Raw genomic sequence first — 24,301 nt, 5'->3', positions numbered from 1 at the left:
TACTGAGAGGAGGGGGAGGGAAAGTGCTGGCTTATTGTTGCTGACCATGATAAATGATGTATGAACAGTCCGCTAAGATACCTGCAATAGAAGGGGGATGGGAAGGAGAGAGGGAGGAGTAGAGGGTTAGAAGTTCTGTATATTCTGTTAAACTGTATCCTGTGTTCATTAAGGAATGCGGTTTATGATCGGTTAATGCATAACATATAAAGCATACATAAAAATTAGCATCTACAATTTGTGCAGTTTTTTCCAGGTAGAGAGCCTCATGTACTAAAGCACAAACTGATACCACTGAAAGCATTTTACATGGAAAATAGCACAAAACACCCAGGACATGCAAAAATGTCAAATTTCTTTCATCTGAAGAATACAGTTACACAGGGAGAAAAACAATTAAGAGGACTGAATGAAAGGAGTAGATCTCAATAAGAACTATGGACTCAACTTCCTTGAAACAGAGCATAGTGCTTGCAACATGAATTTTGGAATGTATAATCACTGGGAGATGGGACTTAGAACTAATATGAGATTTTATATTTTTGAACAATTCAGTGTTGAATAAATACTATATCAAAGTGCCAAAGAAGAAATTTATTACCTATATTCTATTTTATAATAAGAAGAATAATAAGATTAGGTAGATTTGAGAAGACTAATTAGCACTGGTGATTTTAAGGGCCAATGATTATATTTATGATTGAGACAAGCCCTGAGATGAGTGAATGTTAGTAGCCTCTCACATATGATGGATGAGACAACCCGAAGATGGGTAAATGTTTGGTCCATTTCATATTTTGCACATATTGACTTTGATCAGCTTGATGGTTTAGATTTTCTGGTTTATCACTCTATTTTTTTGGGGGGTAGGAGTGGTGAAATCTAATTTTGGCTGTTATATTTTATAAAGCAACTTAGGCATGTAGATGCTTTTATAAGATAGGTTTCTAAAATGTTCCAAGGCAAATACAACTATATCCTTGTGCTCCACACAAGTACATGTGTATTATACAATAAATGCACATGCCTCATAACTCTGACCCAGCTTTGCCCATACACTGCCCTTGGGAATGCCTACACTCAGGCTCCATAAACATACATATGCTCTTGTTGACATGCATACTTGTATCTACATATTTACCCACACACTTTAAATAGATATTTTCCTCATATACAATGATATGTTTTATACGATTACCCTTATAACCCATACAAAAAAGTAACTGCACTAACTTATAAGGTGTATCAATAACTTTTAATGGGTACTAAACTCTGGTCATATATTTCTTCAGTTTCAATGGAATTGCAGCGGCTTCCAGTGGTGACCAGTGCAAGTTATGCCACTTGCAATTTTTAATGTAATATCAATATCTTTACCCCTTTGAAAACAGTTCTTCAATTGTGGTCACAATGTCAGTTGATTGCACACTCATTACAACAGGCACAGAGAAAGATTTCCCAAAATAGGATTTGCTTTATAATAGGTCCACACCTATGGAGTGCACTTCTGACAAATGCTAATCAAAAGCAAGATATTTTATATTTTCAAAAGAAAAAATGTTTTATTAGCCAATATTTTAATAACTGAGTAGAAATTCTGATTTGAAGTTGACCTGGATGGTTAGATGATTGATGTTTTATGTGTAATGTCCATAGCTGGGGGTGTTTGTTTTGTTTTGAAATAAGTGAATGATGTGAATGTCATATTGGAATTCATACAGAACTAAGTGAATATTTGTTTTATATGCTTTGCAATAATTAAATGCAATCAGTTAGAATTTGCATAGACCTAAGTGATTTGCAGAATATACATTTTTAATAAAAGAAATGAATTGTGACCACAATTGTTTGCTTTCAATTAACATTGCATTAAAAAATAAGTAAATCATGCTTTAATTAAAAACATTCAAGTCTAGTCTAGTATAGAAAGCCAATCCATGTAACAAATGTGAAAGATACCAATAAACATGCAGGGTGATACACGATTAAAACTAATATTAAGCTGTTTGTATATGTTTCTTCCTGCTTCTGAGGCTTCTCTGGGTTTGGCTGAATAACAAAAAGGCTATTTCCTTTGCCCTCTTTAGGATGATACATTTTAATAACTGTTGCCTTACTGATAGAACTGGACAAAACTATGCAATCCAATCTGTGGTCTGGTTTTCAAATTGCTACTTTGCATATCACCTATGTTAGATTTACCGTATATTGTATGGGGTCTTAAAATGTATGATTAAATAGAAATCGGTGGTTCAGATTTAATAAGGGAGCTCCACAGGCATGAAATTGAGAAACAAATCTACCTCTGAAATTAAACCTCAACTATATATGCAAAGTACTAGTATCAATGAATCTGAAAACCTTACAAAATTGAATTTGTACAGCACAAAATAGCTAAGGAACAGGCACATACTACATTAGCAATAAATTATTATGCATATAGAATTCAAAAATACTAAAATTAAACTATTCTTATAAAGAAGCCAAAATTACATTATATAAAAAACAGAGGCAAGATAACACCTGCAGGTCAGGGTTTTTTTTTTCGCCCTCACAAGAGAAGAAAAATCTGTAAAACATAGCTTCTTTTATCTTTTATAAAGTATCTATGTAAGAGGAACATTTTTGTTTCTTTTAGCTGTGGAGAAAAAGAAAGCTAAATGCATTTCTAACCAAGGATCCTGGATACTGTAGCTTCAAGTTCAGACAGGTTCAGACAGATTCAATAGGGTTTTTTTTCTCATGTAGATCATTGAACTGGCACAATCGGTGCACTGTTGGTGAGAGTTTTATAAATATTACTCATCAGCTCAGAGTGGACTTATGGGGGTAACTGTCTAACAGAGCTTCTCTGTATAGATCTCCAGAGGGTACCTATGTAGAGCCAGATTAAGGAATATGTAAACTAGGCATGCGTCTGGGACCCACAATTTTAGGGATGGGTCCCTGTTAGATTTGCTCAGAACTCAGGAAGTTAGGACTGCCATCAGTCTGGATATTTTCAAGATTCTACAGATTTGTAAATGACCTGTCTCAAAGACAGAAGGATGTCTAAAGTGTCTAGATATTTGTCAGAGTTTAGCACTCTATAGTTCTCCAATCCTCCCTGCTTCCAGAGCAGAGCCTGTGGTGGGGTCCAGCCAGTGGGAAACCTTCTTAATCACAGGAAGAGGAAGGGTGATCTATTAGTATTGGGGGGGGGGGGGGGGGGAGGGAGGCTAAGCTCTGCAGGGCTTTGGAGGGAACCAGTAGAACCAAGCAAATGTCCTGAGGGGGTTGAGAAGGGCTGGGAATGTAAGAGGCATTGGCATGGGGGGAAAGAGTGAGGAGGCTGCTGCAGGCTGAGAAAGAGCTGGTGGTAAATGCAGGAACTACATGATGGTGGGCAGAGCTAGTGTATGTTTCTGTGCATGTTTGGGGGTGGAGGGGCACTGATTGAAAGAACATGAACAGCAAACAGTAGCACAGCACCAGAAAAGACAGTTTTTATATATGTGCATGTGTATGCCTGAAGAATGAGAAAGGGAAAGGGAAATGGGACTTGATATACAGCCTTTATGAGGTTTTTGCAACTACATTCAAAGCGGTTTACATATACTCAGGTACTTATTTTGTACCAGGGGCAATGGAGGGTTAAGTGACTTGCCCCAAAGGTGTGTGTGTGTGTGTGTGTGTGTGTGTGTATACATTTTATTTTGACTACTTAGCAGCCTTTCTTACATACACAGCACTGAGTACATTGCCTTTCCCAGCACAGTGCAGCAGATCCAACAATGACAGAATTTTACAGCATAGATCATTTCCCATCTGTCACTAGGGTCATCAATTATAATCACATGGCCCTTAGAGCCCCAAGGGAGAAGGATCCCACCTATCAGAATTATTCACTCAACATGCAGATGGTGTGTAATGTACTAGGTGAAATCACAGATGTGTGTGCCCGCTTCCCCAGATTGTGTCATGATTTATACATCCAGCAATAGTCAAGCATTTATCAATGGTTCAAGAGTAGGTAGATAGCCGCCTTCTGACTACTGGGTGAGCATTGCAGCTACACATACACAACCCCTACTACCACAGGGATATATCTATTGGCAACCAAAGTATACCCTCACACATATACCTCTTGCTTTCCCTTTCCCCACATCTAACTATTACAGTGAAGAAACTCATAGATATGTTGCATTCTAACACATACACACAGGTAATAGGGGTCTCGCAATGAAGATGGTTAATGACACCTATAGTGGCCCCTCAAAATGAGGATGAGGAACATTATGACAGGGCATATAGCAACACAAGGTTCCTAATAGAAAGAACCTTTGGGAGTCTAAAAAATCTATTCTATTGCCTCCATTGCTGAGTGGGAGAATTGCTGTACTAGCCAAAGTGTGCAAAATCTTTGTAGCATGCTGCATAACCTGGCATAGAAGGTAGTCTTTTCCAGACAGAGAGCAGCAGGCTAACCTTGATAGAGAGGAGGATGTCTCCCCATCAGCCCAGAGAGATGTAGCACAACTACACTAGCTTGGCATCACTGCAAGAAATGAACTGATACACAGAAATATTCAGTGAAGTAACAATTTTTATTGACCTAATTGATCACACTGATCCCTCCCCACACATATTTCCTTCCTCTCCACACCACAAGCATCTGCCTCTTTACCCGTCCTGACAGACGTTCCTTTCTTCTTTCCTTCCTGCTCCCACCCCCACAGTCATCACCCCACTCCACTCTTTCTTCCTCCTCAACAACCCATCCCAATACCACTTCACACCCCTCCCATCCTCCATAACCCTCAAACACCCTCTCCTTACCCCCTGCCCCCCACATCACACCCCTCCCTCTATACATCACACCCCTTCTTTTCCCTCCCTCCCTCCCACACACATCACACCACTCCCAAACCTCCCACAAATGCATTACACCCTTCCCTCCTCTCTTCCCACATATAGGACCACAATCCTCTATTTACCTTGCCTCCTTACCATATCCTCTACCCTGCACACCCTTGACACCCATCCCTCTGGACATCACTGGTATCGCCTGTTGTTCAATGCAAGTGGAAGAGTCTTTGCTTGTTGAATTGTCCTCTGATTCATCTACCACCATTCTTGCATATTATGCAGTCCCATGGAAATCAGGAAACAACAGTCTCCGAGAGCCAAGGCCTGAAACACCTGGTGTGATCTTTAAGAAAGGTGCTGCTAAAACTGAATCACTGGAAAGGATGGTTGAAGCACTAGATATTGCATCATAGTCAGATGATTGCACTCTGTTCTTTGTCACTGGAACACCTGGCTGGTGGTAGTGACGGTAAAGGTGGTAGTGGTGGCAAGATAGTGGTAATGTAATAGGCAATTGGGGCTGGGATGATTTGACCTAGTGAGATGGAATGAGAGCAGCAGTCAGTGCCCGGATATCCTGGCTTAGCCCTGCCCTATCCTGCCTCATGTCCTCATGCATCAGCTGTATTTTCTCTTGCCACTGGTTGAAGAGTCTGCAATTCTGCTCCATCAGCTTCTCAGTGCATTATGCAAGTTGGAGACTGTGTTGCCTGGCATTCCACTGAAGTGCTTGCTAACCACCTCTTCCAACCTCTGCCTATACAGTATTCTCAGATGGGGATGGTGGATGAACAGGTTTGATATCTTTTGCTCTGCCGCACCCAAGGCATTACTGCAATAGTTAAAAATATATATATTAGTATATTTATTCCGGCAAACCATGTCATTTAAAATTAACTCAGAGTTTCAAAGCTTTAAAAAAAGAGAAGAGGTTGAAATACACTTACTAGAACCTCCACACCCAGGGGAATCAACTGTTCAGGCAGTAATGATTGTCTGAAAGTTAAAGCTCTTTGTTTGGTCTTGTCACAATATTTAGTTGGGGTGCTTTTAGTAGTTTTTAATTTTCTGTTGCACCCTATGATGCCACTGGTGTAGGTCATGTGACCAAGCACTGGTTTAAATGAGCAGGTTCACTTTCTGACAATCATTGCTGCCTGAACAGTGAACTCCCTGGGTCTGGAGGTCCTAGTAAGTGCATTTCTCCCTCTTTTCTTTTTGAAAGCTTTGAAACTAGGTTACTTTTATATTATATGGTTTGCTGGAATAAGTATACTAATACATTTTTTTAAGTCACAGTAATGCCTTGGGTGAGGTGAATAACTTACACTGCAAGGGTATATAATCTATCTGCCTGGTTCCCATACATATCTTTATGTTTTTTTTACCTGTAGTATATGTCTTGAGTTTTTGATTTTATTGTAGTGTAATTTGGATGTCACTTTTTATTCATTGTTAATTAGATTTCTTAGGGCCCTGTTCACAAAGGGGTGCTTAAAATTAATGTGCACTAACTGTATAGGCACCCATAGGAATATTGTCTGCACCTACACAATTAGTGTACTCTAATTTTTAGCGTGCGCTAACAAACACTAGTGCACCTTTGTAAACAGGGCCCTAGCTTTTTATGTACTAATTTATTTGCTATGATTTAAGGTTTTTCTTATAGTTTTATGATTTACTTTAATTCTGTTATTGACTTACTTTTGTTTATTTTAACAGTAAGCATGTGCCCCTGAAGCAGCCCCTTCTGGGCAAAATACGGTCATGTCGGACAGTTTTATTTTAATTTTATAACAAAGTTCCAGTAATTTGGAGTGGAGGAGTGGCCTAGTGCAGAGAACTTTGATCCTGGGGAGCTGGGTTTGATTCCCACTGCAGCTCCTTCTGACTCTGGGCAATTCAGTTGACCCTACGTTACCCCAAGTACAAAATAATTAACTGTATATAATATGTAAACCACTTTGAATGTTTAAAAAAAAAAAAAAAACCCACGCTGAAAGGCAGTATATCATGTCCCATTTCCTTCAACCCCCCCCCCCCCCCCCCCCTTTATCATCTATCAACTGTGTCTGCTTCTATGTACTCTATCCTTTTGGGATTAGTGTATCCCTGTTTCCTGTAATTTTCAAAGGGAAAATATGCCCTATTTTCCCTCTGATGCAACTTATACATGTGCTTTCTGCACATGAGGTAGCCTGTTACAAAGTTACCCATCCCATGCACATTAAGTAGCCCATCACCCTGAAGGTATTGATGAAAGGGTTCTTAATTTGACCATCCCATCCGCCAATAGATTGGGCAGAGCAAGTGACAGTAAGTTAGCAATAGGGGGAGGAGTAGGACAGAGGGAGAGGAAATGGCATGGAAAGAGGAGGGAACCAGGTTTTAGGAAAGGAATGGAGAATGAAACAGAGAATATTATAATACCTTTGAATCAATCTGTGGTGCAACTGCATCTCAAATATTATGTGAAATTCTGGTCACTGCATCTCAAAAAAGATGTGGAAGGAGGGACATTTTCGATATGACGTCTAAGTCCGACTTTGGACATTTTGCTCAAAATATCCAGAATCCAAATAGCAAATAAAGCCATTTTTGAAAAGCAAAACATCTATCCTTTTTTTTTTAATGGACACCTGCCAGATGTTTTTGTGTTCTGGGCATTTATCTTTTTGGTCCATTAAAAAAAAAAACATCCAAGTGAAAAACACACAAAATCAAGCCATTGGGATGTAGGCTGGTCATTTAGGGTACTTTTTTGTGGCTTAGTCATTATTAAAACAGGTCTAGCTCAAAATGTCTTAGTTTTAATTCTGTTTTTTTTTTTTTTTTGATCTATTATGACTAAAAAATGTCCAGGTTTGGAAAATGGGTTTTGAAAATACCAATTTGGATGTTTTGAAAAGAAAAATGTTGAAGTGCTGCTTTATGCCACTTTTTAGACGTTTTCTTCTTTCGAAAATGAGCTCTATAGTGTAATTAGAAAAGACACAGGGAAGGGCAAGAAAAATGATAAAAGGAATGGAATGACTCCTCTATGAGGAAAGGTTAAATAGGCTAGGGCTCATGAGTGGAGTGGAATGGGTAGATGTTGCTAGAGAATGTAGTAAAAGCAGCCAGCATAGAAGGGTTTTTAAAAAGTTAGGACATTTTCTTAAAAGAAAATTCCTTAAACTATTAATAAGGTGGACTTGGAAAAATCTATTGCATATCTATTTTACTGTTTTTGGATTGCCAATACTTGTCACCAGGATGCTGGGCTTGATGGACCTTGATCTTCCCGGTATGGTGATGCTTATGTACTTATGCACTTTCATTTTGGTTCCAGGTAGGCACTGGCATAGGATCAGGGGTTTGCGGAGAGGAAAGGAAATAAGCCACACTGGTCTGCTTAACCAGTCCCCCTCTTTAAGTTAGAAGGAAAGGTAATGTTGAGATTAAGTGTGGGTGTTTTTAGGGATACAGCTTTGGGTAGTGAAGATAAGAAGTAAGAAGGGATATTGTTCTCTTCATTTGAATTGTAGATGAGAATAAATTTAAGTAAATGGGTTATCACTCTCCTTATTTTACCTTGCAGATGGTTATTAGGGAGTGATGCAATGAGGGATAAACCTACTACTACTACTACTACTATTTAGCATTTCTATAGCGCTACAAGGCATACGCAGTGCTGCACAAACATAGAAGAAAGACAGTCCCTGCTCAAAGAGCTTACAATCTAATAGACAAAGAAAAAAAATAAATAAAGTAAGCAAATCAAATCAGTTAATGTGAACGGGAAGGAAGAGAGGAGGGTAGGTGGAGGCGTGTGGTTACAAGTGGTTATGAGTCAAAAGCAATGTTAAAGAGGTGGGCTTTCAGTCTAGATTTAAAGGTGGCCAAGGATGGGGCAAGACGTAGGGGCTCAGGAAGTTTATTCCAGGCGTAGGGTGCAGCGAGACAGAAGGCGCGAAGTCTGGAGTTAGCAGTAGTGGAGAAGGGAACAGATAAGAAGGATTTATCCAAGAAGCGGAGTGCACGGGAAGGGGTGTAGGGAAGGACGAGTGTGGAGAGATACTTGGGAGCAGCAGAGTGAATACATTTATAGGTTAGTAGAAGAAGTTTGAACAGGATGCGAAAACGGATAGGGAGCCAGTGAAGGGTCTTGAGGAGAGGGGTAGTATGAGTAAAGCGACCCTGGCGGAAGATGAGATGGGCAGCAGAGTTTTGAACCGACTGGAGAGGGGAGAGGTGACTAAGTGGGAGGCCAGCAAGAAGCAGATTGCAGTAGTCTAAACGAGAGGTGACAAGGGTGTGGATGAGGGTTTTGGTAGAGTGCTCGGAAAGAAAGGGGCGGATTTTACGGATGTTGTAAAGAAAGAAATGACAGGTCTTGGCAATCTGCTGGATATGAGCAGAGAAGGAGAGAGAAGAGTCAAAGATGACCCCAAGGTTTCGAGCTGAGGAGACAGGGAGAATGAGAGAGCCATCAACAGAAATAGAAAACGGGGGGAGCGGAGGATATGGGAATTTTAGTTGAAGTAAATTTGAGGTTAGATTAGTTTTTCTGTGATGTGTCATTGCAGGCCAAGGATAGGGTATGGTATTGCAAGATTCTCGGATTCTTGACTAGGATAGCATCATCTAGTCATATACAATTAAAGATGTTTCATGAGATTGAATTAATAAAGTTGTGGCCAAGTTTGCCACTACATTTTTTGTTCTATATGTTCTAAATTATGAGTATATCCTAATTCCAATGTGCAACATGTACTATTTTCATTCTTTCTCATGCTTTTATTCAGGTATATTACACATGTACAAATAAGTAGGGATGGGCATTCATTTGCACCAACATGGGAAGTGTTAGTGACATATCCCATGTCAATGCATGTCATTATCAAATGAAAATGAGCAGCAAAAACATAAATATTCATGTTTTATCATTTGCTGATTACAGTGCACACTCTTTCAAGAAAGTGTGTATACTCTTTCAGAAAGAGTATGCCCTCTTTCAAAAGGGTGCATACTCAATGACTTTGTTCCCCTGATGAAAAAAAAACGGCCAAATGAAAATCAATAAAATGAACTTTCCTGGAAACAGCACGGTAAACAATACAAAGTGAAAATGTTCTGGCTGCCTATCCCTACAAATAAACCCAATAGAAACTAAATTAATTCGGATAGGCTCATTAAATTTTAACACAGGTAAATTTGTGGAAGGATAGGGGAAGTAGGAACTTGCAAACAAGGTAAAAAGAGGATAATGGCAAATGGTGTGGAATGGATAGAGCTATAATAGGCAGCCTGAGTCATGCTCTCAAATTGTAAGCAAGGTACATGACACATTGCTATTAACTGCAATGAATTTTCTAACAAAAAACAAACAGTAGTGTGCCTTGGGCAATAGTATATCAGTATGTGGAAGTAAATAAAGTTGGCATTCTTCTTACTCCCTTCTGCCAGCCATACTCATTAGTGGTTCCTTAGACTGTGAGCCACTGTGTACGGGAAATAAAATACTATAAGAAGGAAAGAGACACCCGTGTGAAAAGGTAGAAAGAGACAGAAATGGAATAGGACAATCATAAAAGGAAGAAAAGGAAGAAGGCAGCTAGCCTATAGTGCATTTATTACAAAAAGAAAAACAATGGTGCTTAATAATACTAGACCTCAAAGCAAGAATCTGGAAGCTACAGGAAACCTGACAGCTTGGATAGACAGATGACTGGACAGTTGTAGAATAAGGCCTTGTGGCAAAAATGCATGCTCCAAAAATCCCATAAATCAAGCCATGCTATTCATGTATGTAATCACTTCAAGAAAAATCTTTTATTTCACTGACAAATAAAAGCCTGAGTCAGTCACTCCTACAAACAAGTTTGCAGTAGGGTATGAACCCCAAGCCCCTAAACTAAGAATTTGATCTGTAAACAACATAATCCTAATTAACATCCTAATTGTACGCCAATCATATGAAGCAAAATTTACAGTGGAAGTAAGAGTGTAATGTCAAATGATTATATCATCAGCAGCTAGGGTGGCATTAACAGTTCAGGCTCCAAACGTAGGGCAGAGAGTAGCAAACAATGGTAAGAAAAGACCAAGACACTAATGCTAGTAGAAGAACATACATTTTAATCTTTTTATTATCATTTTCTTTCTTTCTTTTTTATGGGGGGGGGGGGGCACAAAACATTCCCAGTAAGGAAAAAAGCATGGTGGGGCAGCTAATCAGGCTATATGGACTTAAATACACAACAACTTACGCATTTGGCTTCTCCTACATAAGCACACAACTATGGAACGGGCTCCCTAAAGCTATAAAAATAATCCATGACCACCTAAACTTTAGGAAATCACTAAAAACCACCCTCTTCAAAAAGGCCTACCCCAATGATCCAATGTAAACCCTTCACCCAGCAACATAGTATGACCAATGATCGTACCGGACAATATACAATCATCATTACCTTTGACCCTCTATAATTACCTCATTCAAGCACTATGCATCCATGTATTTGTTATCGACCGACCTGGTGATTGCATTGACGGTACTATGTAAGCCACATTGAGCCTACAAATAGGTGGTAAAATGTGGGGTACAAATGTAACAAATAATAATAATAATATGTCATTAGCTAGAGTAACACTAGCAACAGCAATATGGAGTACCAGAAATAGAGAGGTGCAAGGGAGAAGTTGTTTTATTTTTTTATATTTTTCCATGCAGTGCTAACAGAATCTCTTGAAAGAAAAAGACTTGGAAGCAGCAACTAGAGTGGCAACTGGAAAAACCTCAGCAGGACATTGAGGGCAAGCAATGTAAGCGTGCTTTTCTGTAGTGAAGCTGTATACTCAGTCCTCCTCATAGTCACATGGAGATTGAGAAATCAAGCAAGGGTGGGGTTTTGTGGGGGGGGGGGGGGGGGGATTTGTCTTTAGGAATACCATCTTCTACCAACTTAGATGTTTGTCCTAAATGATGTAGACTAACGATACAGGAAAGGATATGCTGGGTAACTTTGACCAGGCTTGGCAAGGCTACGGAGTTGTGTGCCCAATAGGCCAATGAGCCTGTATTCATGGCCTCAATGTGCTTTGAAAGTATCATAAGTACATAACTACATAAGTGTTGCCATACTGGGACAGACCGAAGGTCCATCAAGCCCAGTATCCTGTTTCCCACAGTGTCCAATCGAGGTCACATGTACCTGGAAAGATTCCAAAACAGTACAATACATTTTATGCTGCTTATCCCATAAGCAGTGGATTTTCCCCACATCCATTTTAATAATTGCTTATGGACTTTTCTTTTAGGAAGCTATCCAAACCTTTTTTAAATTCCGCTAAGCTAACTGCTGTTACCACATTCTCTGGCAACGAATTCCAGAGTTTAATTACACGTTGAGTGAAGAAATATTTTCTCTAATTTGTTTTAAATGTACTATTTTGTAGCTTCATTGCGTGCCCCCTAGTCCTAGTATTTTTAGAAACAGTAAACAAGCGATTCACGTCTACCCGTTCCACTCCACTCAGTATTTATATACCTCTATCATATCGCCCCTCAGCCATCTTTTCAGCCTTTCCTAATAGGGAAGTCGCCCCATCCCCTTTATCATTTTCGTCACCTTTCTCTGTACCTTTTCTAATTCCACTATATATTTTTTGAGTTACAGTGACCAGAATTGCACACAGTATTAAAGGTGCAGTCTGAAGTATATACAGAGGTTTTACTTGCAGTGATGTGATGCAAATCTCTGCTACTTACTGTTGTAACAATGATCTGTATCAGCAGTCTGGCTCAGTGGTGCCCACAGGGGATTAGCTAATAAAAGCAGGGGAGGAAGTAGTAGCTGGCAGGGTGCTGCTCATTTTGACAGTACTACTTAACAGTGTGCATACTCTTTTCCAGCTGTATCCTCACAGATCATTTGTGTCCACCTGAATCACCATCCTATCTATCCAGTACATCAGTGTGTTGGACTGGAAGGCACATCTTCCTTTTATCTGTGGGTCACACACTGTGATTCGCATGTAAACAACCTCGTTTATGAAAGTTTTAGGCTATTTTCTTCTTAGATGCACAAACTATTCAACCGGAACCAACACCTCCACTGTCGATCCTTACTGGCAAAACTTCTGTCTTCACTTCCAGGATATTAACTATTGGGAATACAAGATCCAAGATGGCCTTCTTAAACTCATCCCCTCCCAAGGCTTCCTCAAAAGGCTTCAGGACTTCTATGGCCTAAGTCATATTTGTACAATCCTAATACTCCCAGGTGAGGGAGGGGAGGTGAGGATTCAATAACAATTTTGGTATCCAATGATATAAGAACATAAGAATATTTGCTTCATTTCTTTGAAGGTGGGAATAAACATGTGGATACAGGTGTTTCAGTTGATGAGTGTATCTAGATTTGTAGAAAGCTTTTGACAAAACCCTTCATGAGAGACTTCTGAGAAAATTAAAAAGCCATGGGTTCAGGAGGCAATGTTTTTTTTTTATGGATTGGGAACTGGTTAATAGAAAGAAAACAAAGGGAAGGGTTAAATTGCCTTTTCTCTCAATGGATGAAGGTGAATAGTGGCATTCCCCAGGGATTTGTACTAAGACTATACAACATATTTATAAATGATCTGGAAATGGGAACAATGACTAAAGTATTAAATGCCCCTTTTACTAAGCTGCGTTAGGCACTAATGTGTACCTAATGCATAAAAAATGGGATGTGGTAAAGCATTCCACGTTAGTTTTGCCATCTCCATGTATTAAATGTGTGATTTTATTTTTTTAAATATTTTTGGGAGTAGGGGATATGTCATGGGCAGACAATTAGCATGGCAGCATTATTCAGCTAGCATGCCAATATTATCATGCTCTTACTGAATAAAGCTGACAATTTGGGAGCCATTTGTGCCTCCAAAATAGGAGGCAGTAAGTGCTCCCACATTAATTTTTTTATGGCCATGTGCTAATGCTAACATTAGCTGAGGACCATATATTTAAACGGGTTCCTTAGTTTGCATTTGGCATAAAAGTATTCACAGTTGTTAAATAGCATGTGGACCATGAGAAATTGCAGGAGAACCTGAGGAAATTGGAAGAGTGGGCATCCAAAAAGCACATGAAATTTAATGTGGAGAAATGCTAAGTGATGCACATTGTGAAGAATCATCCAAATCATAGTTACTTGGTGCTAAGTTCCAATTTAGGAGTCACCACTGAAGAAAAAGATCTGGGTGTCATCATGGACAATACGTATGTTGAAATCTGCTCAATGTGCGGTGGTGGCCAACAAAGCACACAGAATGCTAGGAATTATTAGGACAGGGATAGAAATTAAGACAAAGAGTCTAATATTTAAAGTGATTTAAGCAGGCAGGAGTATTCACAATGGAGAAGGGTAGATAGTGGGGTTCCCCAGAGCTCTGTACAGGGACTGCTGTTTTTATACACACACACACACACACTTATATATATATATATATATATATATATATATATATATATATATATATATATATATATAACGCACCTCCAACGTTCTAATGAAGCCTCACTTTCCCAACGTTCCAAAAGTGAGGTGGCTGAGACCGATTTTCCTCCATGTCTGCCCCGCCCATGCGTCAAGCATGATGACGTCAGGGTGCAGCACTGACACTCATCCAATAGGGAGGAGTAACAGCACGCATTGACAATCATCCAATAGGGAGGAGTAACAGCAGGTCACAAGGACGCTTTCACAGCGCGAGCTGGCCCACTGACAAAGGGCGCTCCATCGCAACAGCCACAGAAACAGATGGCAGGCGCATGCCGGCGGCAGGTGATCAGTGCAGGACCCCTGTTCAGCCTGTTGTGTGTTCAGCAGTTCACCCTGTGACACGCCCCCCCCACACACCCACCACCATCTTCTCAACTAAACAACTGCCCCCCGCAGAACACGACACTCGCGACGCCACAATAAAACTGCCTACAACGGACACCTCCATCAGAAGGAACATCCGCCCTCAGCCCCGCCCCCCACACAGAACGCCACCCACAGTCCACCCTCAAGCCAACCCGCATCTAATCCTGAGATCCGTAAAAGTAACATGCCCCCCCCCCCCCCCCACACACAACAGCATCTACTTGCCTGCAACGGATCCCTCCGGTTTCAAGATGAAACATCCGCCCTAAGCCCCGCCCCCGCACAGAACGACACCCACAGTCCACCCTCAAGACAACCCGCATCTAATCCTAAGATCCATTAAAGTAACACGCCCCCCCCCCCCCCCACACACACACAACACCATCTTCTTGCCTGCAACGGATCCCTCCGGTTTCATCAAAACTACAATTGACGAAAGCTCTTTGAGCAGGGACTGTCTTTCTTCTATGTTTGTGCAGCGCTGCGTACGCCTTGTAGCACTATAGAAATGCTAAATAGTAGTAGTAGTAGAACTACAAAGAGCCCACCTCAGTGCCCTGCTGAATTCAGGTTGCTGTCTCCAACTGACACGCACACACGCACACACTCACCCCCTACCCCCCCCCCCCAAAACAACCATCTAATATGGACACTCAGCATCACTCACTCACACCCATACACACAGCCAAACTCCCCCCCACCAACATACACACACTGCCATGGACAGACAGCATCTCCCTTTCACACTCACAGACACACACTCCCTCCCCCAACCCCCAAGTGAAACATTATACTACTACTACTACTATTTAGCATTTCTATAGCGCTACAAGGCGTACGCAGCGCTGCACAAACATACATCTCTCACTCACACACACCCACAGACCCCCACAACCCCCCCAAAAAATACAAACAGAACAACCCTACCCTAACACACAAACACACTCCCCCAAAATGGCACACAAAACTGCTCATGCTACTCACACAGTACATAACAAAACAATTCGATCAGCCAACCCACAACCCTTTTTCCACTACAGGGCTCATGAAAGAGAACTAATTGTCCCCCATACAAACAGTCTCACACAAACAACCCACTAACAACTATGCCATGCTACCCCCCCCCCCCCCACCAACATCTCTCTCTCTCTCACTCACACACGGACTACCCTCCTCCAATACCTCAGAATACACAAACTGTAGGAAAGAGAGGGCCTACCAGTGGACAGGAGGGAGGGAGGAAAGGACCCACGAAAATACTGTAACTGTACACAAGGGAGGATCATGCAGCTGCGAGGCAAGGAGGGAGGGGGAATCTGGCTACTGGAAGGGACACCATGAAATAGCTGAACCTAGAAGGCATGGAGGAAGGGCGACACAGACACTCGGAGGGAGGGACATAGCTCGCAAAACTTTGCTGGGGGGACGTCCTGAATTCAGATTCCTGTCTCCCACTGACATGCACAGACTCACCCCCTACCACACAAAGAAACAAAAAAACATCTAATATGGACCCTCTGCTTCACTCATCCACACCCATACACACAACCAAACTCCCCCCCCCCCCACCAACATACACACACTGCCATGCACAGACAGCATCTCTCTTACACAGTCACAGACACGCACTCCCTCCCCAACCCCCAAGTGAAACACTACAAACCAACTACAAACCAACATCTCTCTCACACAAACCCACCCACAACCCCCCCCCCAAAAAAAACCCCACATACACTCATATAGAACAATCCTACCCTACCCCACAATGGTATCTCACACCCACACTGAATCACTCTCTCTCTCACACAGCCTCACTGTCTCTCTGTCTGTGACACACACACAATCAACATTCTGTCTTTCTCTCTGCCACACACTAACTCGGCCAGCACACTACCCTACCCCACAACGGTATCTCACACCCACACTGAATCACTCTCTCTCTCACACAGCCTCGCTGTCTCTCTGTCTGTGACACACACACACACACACACACACACACACAATCAATCGACATTCTGTCTTTCTCTCTCCCACACACTAACTCGGCCACCACACACACACACACACACAGTCTCTCTCTCTCTCTCTCTCACACAGTCTCAGATACACTCTGTCACACACACACTCACACATTCACTCTCTCTCTCTCACACACAATCACTATCAAACACACTCTGTCAAACATACACACTCAAAGGAAAACCTTGGTAGCGCCCATTTCATTTCTTACAGAAACGGGCCTTTTTTACTAGTATATATATATTGTGAAAGCTCTGTCCCTCCCTCCAGGGTCCGCGGGATCTTGCCTCTGCCTTGGACAATCCAGCTACAAACCAGGATTCATGTCCCAACCTTCTAGCCCACTGTAGTCCACAAGGCAGGGCTTGCAGAAATCAAACCCAAAAGAAAACCAGCAAGTCTCTTTATTTTCATTATGGGATTCACAGTCCAGCAGTTTCAACACAAAAATAAAGCAGGCATCCAAAACACAATCCCCTTTGTTTCTCCTCTCCTCAAAGGCACTAGCACAACAGAGGTAAACCCAACTCCACTCCACTGTTTCCAGAACTCAGTTTGTTCCACCTTAAGCAGTCTACAGCCCCGTGCTCTCCTTCTCCCCCTCCCCTTTGACAAAGGGGAAGAATGTCCATGAAGGGCAATCAAAAAAAAAAAAAACACAAGTAAAAAAAAGAAACTGCTCCCGGTTTCTTCCTGGTGCATTGGCAAACAGTCCCAATAAACAGTTCCTCATAAACCCCTTCTTCAGGCTTGAGCAAACACTTTCCCACAACCAGCTTCCTCCCGCTGTGAACAGTTCACACAGGGGGAGTCAATAATCCCTCTTCAAATAGCACCCTTAACACACAGTTCATAACAGCCTGAACTTGCTTTGGGAAGACAAAAGATCCCACCCTTTCTTGGGTCACTCTCTCAATACACTGCCCTTCTCCCTCATGACCCTTTCTCTTACCCCTTGTAACCCAGCTGCCATACCACGAGTTCACCTGCTTTTTCAGCTTTTTTCCTAAGGAATGAGCACAGGCTGTGAGGTCCATCGGCTCCTCTGGGTTCTCCTCTCTCCCACTCTCCTCAGCCTCTTGCCATTCTATGGGCTCCTCGTCCTACCCACTTTTCAGCTGTTCCTCATTCACCTGATTGGAAAGGGTTCCAGGGGCCCCTCCCTTGCCTTGTCAGAGTTCTCCCCTGTGACCTGCTGGGGAAGGCAATCTCTATACCAGGGCTTGCGCCGGGGCTGCTGGGTACTGTAGTCTTTTTCTCTCCTCCATTTTTCAGGGGGCACTAACCTTTCTCTTCTCTCTCTCTGGGGAAGTAGTAAAGGCAAGGCTTTGTTCTGTCTCCTTTTGCTCTTGAGCCTCCTCACTCCTTCCCCTTCCACTTCCATCTGCTCCACCCCTTCAAAAGAAACCAGACAAAAAAGCTCCAAACAAAACGTTCCTGACATAAAAGTCCCTGACAAAATAGACTCCTGACAAAAGGACCTGATAAAATAGATTTATTTTTGAATGGTATGAATTTGAAGGGTACAAAGAAGTGGAGGAGCCATAAATTACTGAGAAAGTCCATGGCTTGTCACTTGAAAGTCCTGGCACCTGCCTATGGCTTGACTTCACTACCCACACTTGGTATCTAGTGAGAATCATAAATCTGTTTTGTTGTGGGTTATTTTGTATAAGTTTTTTGGGGGGATAGTTCTTTTTGTCATGGTCTGTTTTGGTTTTAGTCTGCTTTGTTGGGGTTTTTTAGTCGTTTTTTTTTTTTGTATAGTCTGTTATGACGGGGTGCCATATAAATGATCTAGAAATGGGAATAACTAGTGAAGCAATTAAGGGGTCCTTTTACTAAGCTGTGCTGAAAAATGGCCTGCGCTGATGTAGACGTGTGTATTGGACTCACGCAGGTCCATTTTTCAGCACACCTGCAAAAAAGGCCTTTTTTTTGGTCAGAAATAGATGTGCAGCAAAATGAAAATTGGCATGCATCCATTTTGGGCCTGAGACCTTACCGCCACCCATTGACTTAGCAGTAAGGTCTCACGCGTTAACCGGGTGGAAATTGTCAGCGTGCGTACAATGCCGATTACTGCGGATCCTGTACCTAAATTTGCATGTGTACATTTTAATTAAATCCAATTATCACTAATAATTGCTTGTTAAGATCTCAATTATCGGTGCTCATTGACTCATTCAATTAAATTGCACACATAAATTGGGTGCATGCCCAAATTTGTGTGTGCAATTTTTAGTGACTTTTAAAGAATTTGGGGGTAGGAGTCACCCCTCCAAGAAAAGGATCTAGGTGTCATCATTGATGATACATTTAAACCCTCTTCTCAGTGCGCAGCAGAGGAAATGGAAGGAAATAGAATGTTAGGAATTAGTAGTAAAGGAATGGAGAACAAAACTAAGAATACTATAATGCCTTTGTATCGCTCCATGGTGTGACTGCACCTTGGATATTGTGTGCAATGTTGGTTACCATGTATTAAAAAATATATAACAAAATTTGAAAAGGTACAGAGAAGTGCTATGAAAATGATAACGAGGATAGGACGATTTCCTTATGAGGAAAGGTTAAAGAGGATAGGGCTTTTCAGCTCGGAGAAGAGATGGCTGAGGGGAGATATGATAGAGGTCTATAAAATACTAGGGCACCCTTTTACTAAGCAGCTGTAAGACCACCATGGGCTTACTGTGTAGCAATCTGGAATTACCGCCAGTCCAATGCGGGCACCAGCAGTGCTTCCACCCCAGCACATGGAATTTCTGGCGCTATGGAAAATAGGTCTCTATTTTTTACTGCAGCAGTTATCTGGTGGTAATCGCTGTCCAGTTACCGCCAGGTTAGCATGGGGGCCCTTACTGCTACCTCATGGTAAGTACAATCTTACTGCATGGCCATTTCTTTTTTTTGGCCTTTTTACCTGCTACAGTAGAAAGGGCTTCAGCGTGTGGCAAAAACATCTGCAACCGCTAGTGCAGGGCCCCTTTTACCACAGCTTAGTAAAAGGGCCCCTAAACGGAATGAAATGGGTAGATGTGAATTACTAGTTTACTGTTTCCAAAACTACAAGGACTAGAGTGTACACAATGAAACTACAAAGTAGTACAATTTAAAACATACCAGAGAAAATATTTCTTCATACAGTGTGTAATTAAACTCCGTAATTCTGTGCCTGACAATGTTATAAAAGCAGCTAGCTTAGCAGGGTTTAAAAAAGGTTTGGATAATTTCCTAAAAAGAAAATCCATAAGCCATTATTAAGATGGCCTTGGGAAAATCTACTACTTTTTTCTAGGATAAGCAGCATAAAATCTGTTTTACTCTTTTGATATATTGCCAGGTACTTGTGACCTGGATTGGCCACTGTTGGAAACAGGATCCTGGACTTGATGGACCTTTGATCTGTCCCACTATGGCAAGGCTTATGTTCTTATGTTCTAACATAGGGATATTAACTGGAGTTCAGTTGAGGATCAGGTTGGGAACTGCATTTCTTTCTTTTTTGCTTTTGTAGCTTTCCTGCCACTGCTACTTGCAGCATAGAATAGAGTCCCCAACATAATATCACTGTCCTCTCTTCTACGTGCAATGATATGACCCCATTGCATTCATAGAGACAAATATATTAATCCACAGAATTTATGGCAGGACAGTAGTCTCATTAATGCAAAACATTGCTACCAATACAAATAAGCTGAGTAGCAAATTTCTTACAGAAATCGCTTTATGTAGAAGGCTGATCCCTAGTGGTAGTGCCGTAAGACTCTTCTGTGGTCAGGGACACCATTTTGCACCCAGAGTCAGACAGGGAGGAAGCAGAAGGGACTGTTTCAGTTCCATCCCACTAGACCACAAAGTACATACAAAGGATGGGGGGGGGGGGGGGGGTAGAGATGAGTGGGAGGAGCCTTGGAGGGGTCTATGTTGGTTCTCATTGGTTGGAGGGGTGGGAAAAACAATGAGGGGGATCTGATTTGGGCAGGGGGAAATTGACACAGTACCAAAAGTTTTACAGTATCAAAAGTTGATCTATTAACCAAAGTGCCTTATGATAATATTAAATAATGTTCAGTGCTAAGGCTAATTGAAAATTATTGAACAAATTGTGATTTTCTATGAACTCAAGAAGCTGCTGAAAAACAGCCTTTTCAATTATATATTTTTTAAAAATGTTAAGTTCAAGATAAGCCAGTAATAATTAGGATAGTTAGGATCATGTTAATTATTTTTAATGACTGGATGGATCAATGGCCAATTTAAGTTAAGAAGGAGAAAACCTTCTAATAAAGATGAATTTATAATTGAGGTTAATGTCTCAGACATTAATGTTTTTAAATACTTAATTATCCAAACAAAGAAGCTGGATTTATAAAAGCAATCATTTGATCAGGCATTTTAAACGCATTTTAGGAATCCCTGGATTAATGATTAAAATCTGAAGACACATCATTAGAAGCAATTGAAGAGGTTACCTGCTCCATTTGTGACTTGCAATATTCCATCATCTTTTTATATGAAAGAGGCATTGAAGAAGTATTTGCTTTCTTCACTTTTAAAGCCTTTATCATACAAAACAGCTCTCTAGGGGGTCCTTTTACTAAGGTCTGCTGAAAAATGGCCTGCACTGGTGTAGACATGTGTATTGGACACGCACAGGTTCATTTTTCAGCAAACCTGCAAAAAAAGCCCTTTTGCAGGGGGGCGAAAATTGAAGTGCAGCAACATGAAAATTGGCGCGCATCCATTTTGGGCCTGAGACCTTACCACCACCCATTGACCTAGTGGTAAGGTCTCACACATTAATTGGGCAGTAATAATCTACACGCGTACAATGCCGATTACGACCTGGTTAGTGCCAGGTGCTGGAAAATTTCTAGAGCGCGTGGAGGGGCATAATCGAAAGGGACACCCATGTTTTCCTGAGGACGTCCTCGCAGGACGTCCCGACGAAGGAGAGGGGAAACCCGTATTATTGAAACAAGATGGGCGCCCATCTTTCATTTCGATAATACGGTTGGGGACGACCAACTCGCAAAATTTAGAGATGGTCATCCTTAGAGATGGTCATCCCTGATTTTCGGCCATAATGGAAACTGAGGATGCCCATCTCAGAAACGACCAAATCCAAGCCCTTTGGTCATGGGAGGAGCCAGCATTCATAGTGCACTGTTCCCCCTCACATGCCAGGACACCAACTGGGCATCCTAGGGGGCAGTGCAGTGGACTTCACAAATTGTTCCCAGGTGCATAGCTCCCTTACCTTGTGTGCTGAACCACCCAACCCCCCCTCCAAAACCCACTCCCCACAACTGTACACCATTACCATAACCCTAAGGGGTGAAGGGGGGCACCTAGATGTGGGCACAGTGGGTTTCTGGTGGGTTTTGAAGGGCTCACATTTACCACCACAAGTGTAACAGGTAGGGGGGGGGGGATGGGCCTGGGTCCGCCTGCCTGAAGTGCACTGCACCCACTAAAACTGCTCCAGGAACCTGCGTACTGCTGTGATGGAGCTGGGTATGACATTTGAGGCTGGCATAGAGGCTGGCAAAAATATATATAAAAAGTTTTTTTTTGGGTGGAAGGGGGTTGATGACCACTGGGGGAGTAAGGGGAGGTCATCCCTGATTCCCTCCGGTAGTCATCTGGTCAGTTCAGGCACCTTTTTGAAGCTTGGTTGTAAAGAAAAAATGGACCAAGTAAAGTCGCCCAAGTGCTCGTCAGGGACGCCCTTCTTTTTTCCATTATCTGTCAAGGACACCCATGTGTTAGGCATACCCCAGTCCTGCCTTCGCTACGCTTCCAACACGCCTCCATGAACTTTGGTCGTCCCCGTAATGGAAAGCAGTTGAGGATGCCCAAAATCAGCTTTTGATTATGCCGATTTGGGCGACTCTGGGAGAAGGACGCCCATCTTCCGATTTGTGTTGAAAGATGGGTGCCCTTCTCTTTCGAAAATAAGCCTGATAGTGGACACACATAAAAAATGTAATTACCACCTGGGCCACATGGTAACTGGGAGGTAGTTCAAAACTGATGTACGTAGGACGTGCGTAGGCACCTAGGTGGCATAGTAAAAGGGGCTCTAGGTATGAAAACATATATTTGGCCTCTTCAACTACCACACAGTAGGTGGGTAACGTTAGTTTGTGTTTTCCTTAGTCAAACAAGGAGTCCAAGTTCCTCCATCTATGTTCTGCTTGACATAACAATTTCATGTATAGTTTTTTAAAACTCATAATTGGGAGCTCTGTGCGCCCTTTTCTTCCATCCTTAATTTAGAGTATACAACATTTTCAACAGTAAGAGCTATTGATGAATGATATCAATCAACTATAGTTGAATTACTGAAAGGCAGCTTGGGGCATTTTGATACCCTTTGGTTTTAAATTGATCTGGTTTAATCTTCCCATAGATTACTTTGTCTATTGCAGGGCTCCAGGCCTTGAGAGCCACAGGCAGGCCAGGTTTTCTGGATATCCATAATGAATATGCATAAGATAAATTTGTATGCACTATCTCCATTGTATGTGAATCTATCTTGTGCATATTCATTGTGAATATCCTGAAAACCTCACCTACCTTTTGTTCTTGAGAACTGGACTTGACTGTCCCTGGTCTAGGGTTTCAACTTAGGTTGAAATCCCAAATTAGGAAGATTCCATTTAAAAGTAATTAGAAAACAAGTCCATGGGATTGGAGTCATTTTTCCCTTAATTCTATAAAAGTCACCAAAAATTGTGCATGCAAATTTGGACACATACCTAATTTGTGTGAGCAATTCAATTGAATAACTAGCTAATCAGTAGGGGTGTTCCTAAAATTAGCAAGCATTGTTATAGAGTAACAGGGATACATGCCTAATGTAGATGTGTACATTTGCAGTACGTTTCAGTTGGTAGAAATGGTTGTGCCTAAAGTTAGGCGTAATTCCCGGGCATAAGCACTATTCTGTAAACCGTGCCTAACTATTCCCCCTGTTTACTAGGCCACACTAGCAGCTGATGTGCACCAATGCTGATACAGCCCATTCACTTTCAATGGGCTGTGTTGGCACTACTACACGGCAGCCGCTAGTGCGGCTTAGTAAACAGGGGGGGGGGGGTCTAAGCAAGGCCTGAAGAATAGTGCTTTTTTTCTACACTGATTATTTTGTTCCTTATATAGAATCTAGCATTTTATATGCATATCATCAACTCTCTAAAATTCTTTGGAAAATAATGCCCCCGATTATGAGTTGGGACTGACATTTATTGAACCATACCTATTGACTCCATAGCTGTATGAAACACATCCACCTATGATGATATTGGCAAGGAATGTGTATGTAAAACAAAAAATTTAAAAACAAAAAATCTTACAAAAATCAATATTTAAGTTATCTAAATCTCAACTATCTATAGTTCAATGCCCCCTTCTTATGGAAGTCACTTTGGGCTTGATTCTATATATGTCGCCTAAAAAATCTGTGCCAATAAATACTTGCATAAGTGGTATTCTATAAGCTATGACATGGTTTATAGAATAGATGAAGA

The sequence above is a fragment of the Microcaecilia unicolor genome, chromosome 4 (assembly GCF_901765095.1).
Source record: "Microcaecilia unicolor chromosome 4, aMicUni1.1, whole genome shotgun sequence".
Lineage (NCBI taxonomy): Eukaryota > Metazoa > Chordata > Amphibia > Gymnophiona > Siphonopidae > Microcaecilia > Microcaecilia unicolor.
This window is presented reverse-complemented; position numbering follows the sequence as displayed.